This window comes from Salvia hispanica, chromosome 2 (genome assembly GCF_029641045.1).
Source record: "Salvia hispanica isolate PSC_SH4W2 chromosome 2, Shi_PSC_v1, whole genome shotgun sequence".
In the NCBI taxonomy this organism is placed as follows: Eukaryota; Viridiplantae; Streptophyta; class Magnoliopsida; order Lamiales; family Lamiaceae; genus Salvia; species Salvia hispanica.
Genome location: NC_142693.1, coordinates 7,503,918 through 7,513,874, shown reverse-complemented (window position 1 = coordinate 7,513,874; position 9,957 = coordinate 7,503,918).

Genomic DNA, 9,957 nt, shown 5'->3' with positions numbered 1-9,957 from the left:
AAAGAAAGAGGGAGAAAGCCAAGCCAACAATCCACGTCACGAAACACGTGTCTCTTTTACAAAATATTGGTCTCAAAAAATACATCTAAATGTGAAAAGATATGCAATTTGTATTTAATGCGTCATTCCAATTATTTAAATTCGGGTCAGAATTATTCATTATTATTAGCTCGTTTTCGGAAATTTATATTCATCGGTCTATCTATTAATCAAAAGATCCATTGACTCTGAGTATGAAGTAAAAAAAATTGTTTGACTGGAAAAACGAATAGAAAAAGTTAATTAAGTATGAATTTCAGTTTTATATAATAATTTTATAATAAGACAATATACTAGTACTAAGTACAATAATTTAATAAGAGTATATGGTCTATTTATGAAATTCGGAGAGAAAATACAAGGTTCTTAAGTCGGAGATGCATTACATAGAAAAAAAAATAGTTGTACTACACTATTAATATCATTTTAGATTATTAATAGTACTTCCAGAAACAATCAGTAGTATATACTCCACGATAATTATTATCGAACTTCTACTCTTAATCCAAATTTAAATGCAAAATCAGTTCTCATTTCACGAAAGTCACGTGCAAATCCTCGTATTTATGAAAATAGTTATCAAATTGATTATATACGTGGTGTTCGGTGTTAGATAAAATAATACTAAGGTATAATTTAGGATTAAGTTATGAAATTATTTTTATTAGGGTGGGTTGGTTATGACTAATTATCATATTATGTTTCATCTTGGATTAAGTTATGGAATTCAATACATGAACCAAACACACTACATATTTTATCCCGAGATACAAACTCGCAAACTGAACAGCCCCTATATTAAACAACGACCAAATGCAGTTCGTGGACAATATTATACCATTTCTAATCATTCACCAAACCTTATTTTTAGTGTAAAAAATTTCGTCAATCATATGCTAAACTCAAATTGATTTTTGAAATTTTCTTGTGGAACAACGTCAAATATGGTGCTATTGTAAAAAAATTATGGGATATATACTATAAAAAAATTGTGTAAAATTTAAATTTGGCCTAACTAATTATAGTAAAATTACTTTTTAATATGATATAGTATTAAAAAATGAATTTGAATTTAATATAATGATTATAAATGACATAAGAAAACAAAATAAAGTGTGTTTTAATGTTTCACTATAAAACTGCTCTCCAAATTCATAAAACCCAACAAAAGAAATTAAAGAAAATGAAAAACACCAATACCAGGGCTCCAATTTTGACGGAAATTTTGAAAATATATGAAATTATACTTTTATTAATATTCTGAAAATAAAAAACGGAGTGTAGTCACATATCTATTATCTTATCGCCATAAATCATAGTACTACTTATTATTAGAAGCAAGACTATCTCTAATCATACTTCAAAAATAAGTTTTATAAATTATAAGTATAGAAATCTTCTCAAACTATACATCAAACTCAAATCTATTTTTAGTGTTTTTTTTGAAACAATACCAAATATAGTTTGTAGATTGTTATGGATATGTGGAATCCAACCAGCATATGTAGTGTAGCGGTCGTCAATAATAATGATTTTTATAAAAAAAATTAACGATTTATTTAAAGGGACAGTGTCCAGATTTCAATTTCCAAATAAGGTTTAGGATTCTACAAAATTAAAATTGAGTGCAAATTGCAATTATTAGATTAGCTTATAGATTGCTTTGCTGGCGAAATCACACGTATTACAATTAATAAATTACTTAACATATTTGTGAAAATATATAGTAAAGTTGAAACCGAGTTGTCATAGAAGGCAATGGGTATAAATTAGTTGGAGGGTGGGGTGAGCTGGCGCTAAAAATATTGCGCTGGCTGGGAAAAAAAATATATATTCCGAGTGGATCTCCAACCGTACACGTGTTCGCTGAGGATTCATCTACGCACATGTGGGTGACGTGTTCACTCTACCTTTCTCCGTCGCGAATTAATTTAATGCCTTTAAACAAAACTCTTGGGAAATTAACTGGATTTGATGGAGCCTTTGGAATCCGGGGGAGTGGGGCCCATCGCCTCTTACCTTGGTATGCCCTGTTTGGTTGGAACAGATATTGCTTCTTTTCTCTTGTCTTACGGAAAGACTGTTTTGCCCTTGCTTATACAAGTGATGGGCCCATGGTGATTTTGTGGAGTCGTGTCGTCGTGTGTTGTGAGTGAGCATTCAGCATTCTATTCTCCATCGTTGGTTTTTCTTCCTTTTGCGCAAGTTTAATTGATTCTAATTGTATCATCCAAAAATTGAATTAATTTCAAATTATTGCAAATTATTTTTGCTAAATGGAAAAATTAAGAAATATTTTGTTTAAATTTAATTTTATCAAAGTAAATTGTTTATACAATTCAGATGACACTAATTTAAACAAATTTTAACAAGTAATAACGCCTTTTGATTTCAGATCGATCTCACGTTTGAGTGATGATATATATCACAAGATTTCAAACATAATACTCCCTCAATTCCTTGAAACCTACTCTTTCATCCCATTGAAGATGACACACTATCATTTTTTTTGTCCCGACCAAAAGGACCTATTACTGAAAATATAAATACATTTATCTCTATTTTATTCTTCTTCTCTTATTTCATTCTCTTCACTTAACGTACAAGTCGAATTGCATAAAATTTCATGTCACCCAAGAAATAGATCATCTTCCTCAGGATGGCGGGTGTATGATCCTAATTCCTCCCTCCGTCTCACATTAGGAGTCACGGTTTATCACTTTTGGGTGTCCTACATTAGGAGTCCCGGTTGGAAAATTTCATAAATGGTATTAGGTCTCACATTTCACTAACTTTTGTCCACTCACTTACTATTAACTTTTTTCCACTCACATTTTATTATAAAACTAATATAAAAAAGTAGGATCCACATTCCACTATCTTTTTTCACCAACTTTCCTTTACATTTCTTAAAACTCGTGGCGAACTCAACTGAGACTCCTAAAGTGGGACGGAGAGAATAGTTCGTTTATGAAAAGTATGAACTTTTTAATATTAGAATAATTAAACAACACATTACTCGTATACATCATTATATCTACAAATTATACAATTACACTACACTACTAACGATGTGGAACTCACTCATCACTAACACTATGATAGGGATTTAGACTTTTAATTTATTCGGAAGGGAGCTAGGGAGCTGATAACCTTCCAGTATAATTACTTAGTTTATTTTATGTTTTGTTATTTAATTGTAATGATTTGATTTATTTTTCCTAATAGTTAAGATTTGATTTATATTCCTAGTTTATATGAGAATTTTTTATACCACACATATTATAAATGTAGAGTCTTTTATTATTATTATTAAGTAGAATGAAGAATTAAATTATTAATCTCATTCTCTCTTCCATCCTAAAATGCCCCCTAGTACTTCAACTGGGTTGTTCTCTTTTCTCTCTTCAAATTCACTCAAATAATTTTCCCGATAGGCCTATCACACTACCCTTTATATCTATCTCTCTTATTTTACCAATTGTTCCATTTGTCCTACAATAAGAGTCACATTTGGTGTGGATACAGATTTTAAGAAATGTAAACAATAATAATTTGAAAAAGTTAGTGTAATCTGATATCTACATTTTTATATCAGTTTTACAATAAAAATGTGGGTGAAATGAGTGAAATATGAGATATATTTACCATTTAAGGTAAATGTGATATGTGAATCTTATTATGGAACGATTAAAATGACAAAATATGACTCTTATTGTTGGACAGAATGAGTATTCATTATAAGTTCAAACTTTTATGATATTATTATAATTTTTACTCCCTCCGTCCCAACTAAGTTGAACAGTAATTTTTTTGCGATGTCCCAATTATGTTAAGTCACCCCCTTTATTGATTAAAAAAATAAAAAATACAACCACTCTTATTTAATTCCATCATCTACTTTTCTACTACCTCCGTCCTCAAATTTTGACACACTTTGAATCCGCACGGGTTTTAAGAAATGTAATGGAAAGTGAGTTGAAAAAGTTGGTGAGATGTGGGTCCTACTTTTAAAATATTAGTTTTATAATAAAATGTGAGTAGAAATGAGTTAGTGGAATATGAGGTCATTACTAAAAATGGTAAAAAATAAAGTGTGTTAAATTTTCAGGGACGGACCGAAATAGTAAACTGTATCAAAATTTGAGGGACGGAGGTAGTATTTTTTTATCTCTCATTTTATTTCTCTCGCTTTTTAACACACTCCCTTCGTCTTTGTATGTCTCATTTTGATTCGACACGAGTTTTAAGAAACGTAATAGAAAATGAATTAAAAAAATTAGTGGAATATGAGTCTTACTTTATACACTTTTCTCCATTTGTAAAAAATATGAACACTTTCTCCATTTGTAAAAAATACTTTCCGTCTTTTAAAAGTATGAATATTTTAATTGAGATGGGATAAAAAGTACTCCCTCCGTCCAAACTATTGGAATGAAAGGAGTATAAAATTTTTACCTCAAAGTAGTTGGGATAAAATCAAAGTTATGTTAAGTGATGCAAGGATGACATTAGAGCACTCCCAATGGGGGTGGCGAAAATCCGGCGAAAAATCGCCGGATATCGCCGACTTATCGCCGGCCATTGGGAGGATTTCGGCGATTTTTCGGCGAAAATCCTACCGATTTTACGCCAAGCGGCGTTTTTTTCGCCGGATTATCGCCGAGCGATCGCCGGCCACTATGGGCGACGCTCGGCGATAAATCGGCGATATTTAATTTTTTTTTTTTTTCGGCCCAACGGCTATTTTTACATCCCACCCCTATAAATATTTCCTCCACTTCCTCCATTCATCACCCACAATCTTCATTCTCTCCATTTTCAATCTCTTCTCCCAATCTTCAATCTTCATCAATCTTCCAAAAATTATGAGCTTTTGGAAGAAAAATTCCCGCTCGGGTAAGGGTAAGGGTAAGGGGAAAGAGTCGAGTTCACAAATTTCCAACACGGATGAAGCAAACGAGCAGTGGATGCACTCGTTGTTGGCGATGGGTTCTCCTCCCGGCCAACTTCCATACGCGGGTCCGTCTCCTTTGCAGACTCCTCCGGCGCGGAGACTTTCTCCGTACTTCAACTCTGCCGGCAGAATGCCCTCTCCAGCCGACGATGTGTATCGGCCCCAGTTCGACACCCCCGGATCAACCCCAGGCGACCAAGAATCTCAGGCCGCGACACTGAGCGCGGAGGACTTCGAGGTGGAAGAAACGCCCACCGAGCCGCCTTCTAGGAGCGGGAGGAGGAAGGCGCCGGCGTCGTCGGCTGCGACTGATACGGGTTCCGATGAGAGGCCGAAGCGGGTAAGGACTACTTACACTCTGCAAGAGTCCGAGCTGATAGCCACCTGCTGGGCGGACACATCACAGAACGCGGAGCGCAGCAACTACCAGACTGAGATCATATTTTGGGAGCGGGTTGCCGCGAAGTACAGGAGCCACAAGACTGCCTCAATGAAGGACCATGGCAGCGAGGCGATCCGTCGGCATTGGGAGCGCCTCATGAGGGACTGCGGCCACTTCAACGGTATTTATTCTAACTTGTTGGCGAACATGCCCAGTGGCCAGAACGAGCATATGGTCCGAGATGAGGCCATGCAGAGGTATTGTGGCAAGTACTTGTCGAAGGGGTTCAAGTATTGGAACATCTACGATAAGCTGAAGGATCTCCCCAAATTCCGGACGGGGATGCACGTCGCGCTGCACGGGAAATCGGTGCGCTCGCGACTTAGCGTTTCGGAGAGCGAGGGGAGCGCGACCCACATCGACTTGAGTGGGGATGGTCCGCACGAGCGCCCGGAGGGAGCGAAGAAGGCGAAGGGGAGGCGGAAGGGGAAGGGCACAACGTCGGAAGTCGAGTCGGAACCCCACATCGACTTAGAAAAAGCCACTTATTCGAGCAATGTCGCCAATCTGACGCAGATGTACACGCTGTACTTCACCGGCGGCGGGACCCCTGAAGAAAAGGCGGCCCTCTGGAAATGCATCCAAAGCCTGCAGATTACGATGGGCCTCGATCCCGACGCCCCTCCGGCCCCTCCGTCTTAGTTTTTTTTTTTTTTAAATCTTTGTTTATTTGCGTTTTTTATTTGTAGTTTTTTTTTTCTCGTTGTATTATATTTTCCAATGATTAATACAACGATGAATTGTTCATTATTAGTCTATTTATTAAATACATTTGTAGCGAAAATTAAATAATATAAAAAATAATGATGTAAAAATGAAATGTTGAGTTAGGGAGAAATAAGGGAGAAATAAGGGAGAACCAATGTAGCAGTTGGCTAAAAACTGGGGATAAAATGTGATGCTGATATGGCGCTGATGTGGCAGGAGTTAGGGAGAAATAAGGGAGAAATAAGGGAGTGCCATTGGGAGTGCTCTTACGTGCATAAATGAGCCGATTTTATGGGCGTGTTGAAAGCACACGACCTTGGATTGCGCAACCATTTCTATTATCCCATTTTGTAATCCCAAACGCAGCCTCTGGGGACGAGGACCACGTGTCAAAACAGGGGCTCATCCTCCATAATCAATTAATTCTTGCGTGCCCACTTCTTGCTAAACCTGTGTTTGGTAGGACGTACCAAACGTGTGTGCATCTTCAATAATATATGAAATTAAATATCAACAAATCTTTACATCTAAACATAAAACTAGATGGTGTTTTATTGCATCCAAATGATACTACTACAAATGATACCATTCTAATTATAAATAAATGTTATGTTTGAGATTTATTTGACCGTAGAATTCATAAAAACTTATCTTAGAGAGTTCATACATTTCAACTCTATAATTCAATAGCTTATAGGCTGTTAAAGTGCTTGTATTATTGGAGTTGAAGAGAGAATTTCATAGAAATATAAAATTGAAGATATATGCTACTCGAATGGTTTGTACAGAAAATAACAAATCCTGACACAATTATCATGAAATTGACTATGGAACTTATTGTTTTATGAGATTAATTTTTCATCTTAGAAATCATTCCATTTTTTAGAATATTTTTATCATTACAAAGGGTTTCATTTTGTAGCCCAACGTGTAGACTGTAGAGTGTAAATATGTATGACAATCATAACTAAAAAATTGCACTATTCATTTACATTTAAACCTGAACATCTTTTATCAAATCCAACTATTCATAAATTATAATGCCCTAAAATATTAACGGTTGCAATTGCATGCTGCAACGAGAACCACACCACTAACTATAAATTAACTTTCAATAAAGTAGCATGTGCTACTCTATTTAAATGTAAATTTAAGATAATGTTAAAAGTTTAAATTAACAACAAACTATCATAAAATATCTCACGGTCAACATGACATGGCAGAGAGGTTAGTTTATCAAAGCTCTCCAGATTAAATAAATATTTAAAAAAGAAAAAAAGAAAAGGTTGGTGCGCATCGTGGCCGTGAGTTGGATGGCGTATCCAATGGCGGCAGATGAAAATGTGATCGGACGGCTGCGATGAATCTAGGATGGTGGTCGACGGCTCCACCGTTTAACAAACAAGCTGACAAAAGGAATCGGAAGTCGCGGCACGTACTCGAGCGGGTGGGCCCCACGCCACCATCACATCGGATGACGTGTCTGTCCCACAACCACCTCTGATTTATTTTCAGGTGGTCCCCGCACGCGTGATCCAGATCACCACATCTCGGCTTTCTAGATGCTTAGCCACGTATCTTCCACCTAGACCTCCGCACTCCACCCTTTACTCGTTTTTTATTTATTGCCTACGTATTAGGGCATTAGTCACAGGTCCAATTTGAGCACGTACTTTTATATTTTTAAATTGTCTTCTCATCAAAATTTTAATTTAACATTTCAAATTTTTATTTAATATTTTTAGTTTTGTATATGAGTAAAGGCCAAATATGGTCCCTAACATATGACCGTTTTATCAATTTGGTCCTTAACATTATCATTTTGATTATTTGGTCCCTCACAAATAAACTCGGACCCGAATCGGTCCTCACTTAACAGAACCGTCAAGAAATAGACGGTTATTGCAATTTGACTATATTAAATTATTAATGGTAATTAATTATACCTAATTATAATTCTTAATTGCTATTAAATTACAAATTATTCATTTCATTTTGCAACTGATACTATATTTTTTCCAATTTTGCTAATAGGAAAAGAATTATAATTAGGTATAATTAATTACCATTAGTAATTTAATATAGTCAAATTGCGGTCATCGTTTATTTCTTGACGATTCTGTTAAGTTAGGACCGATTTGGGTCCGAGTTTATTTGTAAGGGACCAAATAATCAAAAAGATAATGTTAAGGACCAAATTGATAAAACGGCCATATGTTAGTGACCACATTTGGCCTTTACTCTTTATATATTTAAGTATATTTGTGAAAGAAAAAAATATTTAAAAAAAAAAATGTTGAAAGATAAAAAGAGTTAACATGTTTATTGAGTTTATAATCTTACTAATTGGCTGTTCAACGTGTTTATTGAGTTTTCATAGTAAAAAAAGATTAAAAAGAGGTTAAGTCCTGAATATACGAAGATCAAAGTTAAATCGGCAGACCGGAGCAAGTCAGTGATCCGCCAAGTTTGGCAAACACCAACTAATGTCCGCAGACGGAAACCAATAACTGATAATTTCACAGTCGGAAACTCGTCATGTTCGACGATTTCAGCTGTCCACCGAGTTATTCCCAATATGGCCATGATTTGAAGATTTCTTATCCTAGGAAATTCAAACATCTCCCAAACCGAAGATGACAATCTAGAGCACTAAAAATACTATATTCCAGTCCACAATTCAATATCTATGACAATCTACATTTGATCATCACTGGATAGCAAGCTAAGAAAAATAAGACTCTATACGTTCTTTTGACCATTTATTATTATTGAGATTACATCTTCTGATGTTTTGACAATTTATTGGATTAATTAGTGGTGTTCCATTGAATTGAAATATTAGTATTTCACTAGAAAGGAAACAATAGATCAATAAAATCGGAATATTTGAGACTCTTGCGTAAGAGCATCCGCAATGGTGCTTAGGCCAGCCATTCTCTCCCCTGCCACGTCAGCAACACTAAAAAATCCACCTGCCACATCAGATTTAGGCCAGCCGCAATAAAAATAATTCAAAATAGACTACATTTACGGAATTAAAATTACGATTAAAATACGGAATTAAATTTACGACACATATACGGGAAAAATAATCCATTCCATTAAAAAAAAAGTACAAAGATTTTTTAAAAAAAAGTACATGGTTTTTTTTTAAAAAAAAGGGCTTCAACACACGAGCCCCGCCACTCTCTACTCCTCATCGCCGTCGCCGCCGCCGCTGCCGCCACCCGTGGTATCTGAGCCCACGTGGGAACCCCCTAGCCGTGCCCTCACGATCTCCAAATCAACACGCATGCTTTCGAGCATCTCGTGAAGAAACATCTTCTCCGTGGGGTCAGTGGCGTTCTTCCACTCTTGGAAGACCTTGTACATCTGAGCCCGCGTTTGGTTACGCGAATGGAGAGTGTACTCGAGTGGGGCGGGTGGGAGGGCGGAGGACTGGACCTCGCGGGGCGATAGGGGGGATCCGCCCCTCGCAGCCCGCTGCGCCCGCTTCTTTCCAACCGGGCGGGGGCGACCAGTAAATGAAGGAGGGGATGGAAACTCCTCAGCATCCGGGGGGAGGTCGTGGGATCCGCCGCTGCTGCCGTTGTAGTCGCCGCTATAGTTCAGTCGCTGCTTCTTCGGCCACCCAGCGTCGCACCCCGCCCGAAACTTCTCGGAGTCCTTCAACAACAAGAAGCACTCCCTGAAGGTGAACTCCTTATACTTCCCCTCTAAGGGGAACTGACTCGCGGCTATCCTCCGGGCGTCGTCCTCATTCTTCCCACTTCTGAGCTGACGGAGGGTGTTGGCGTACAAATTCGCA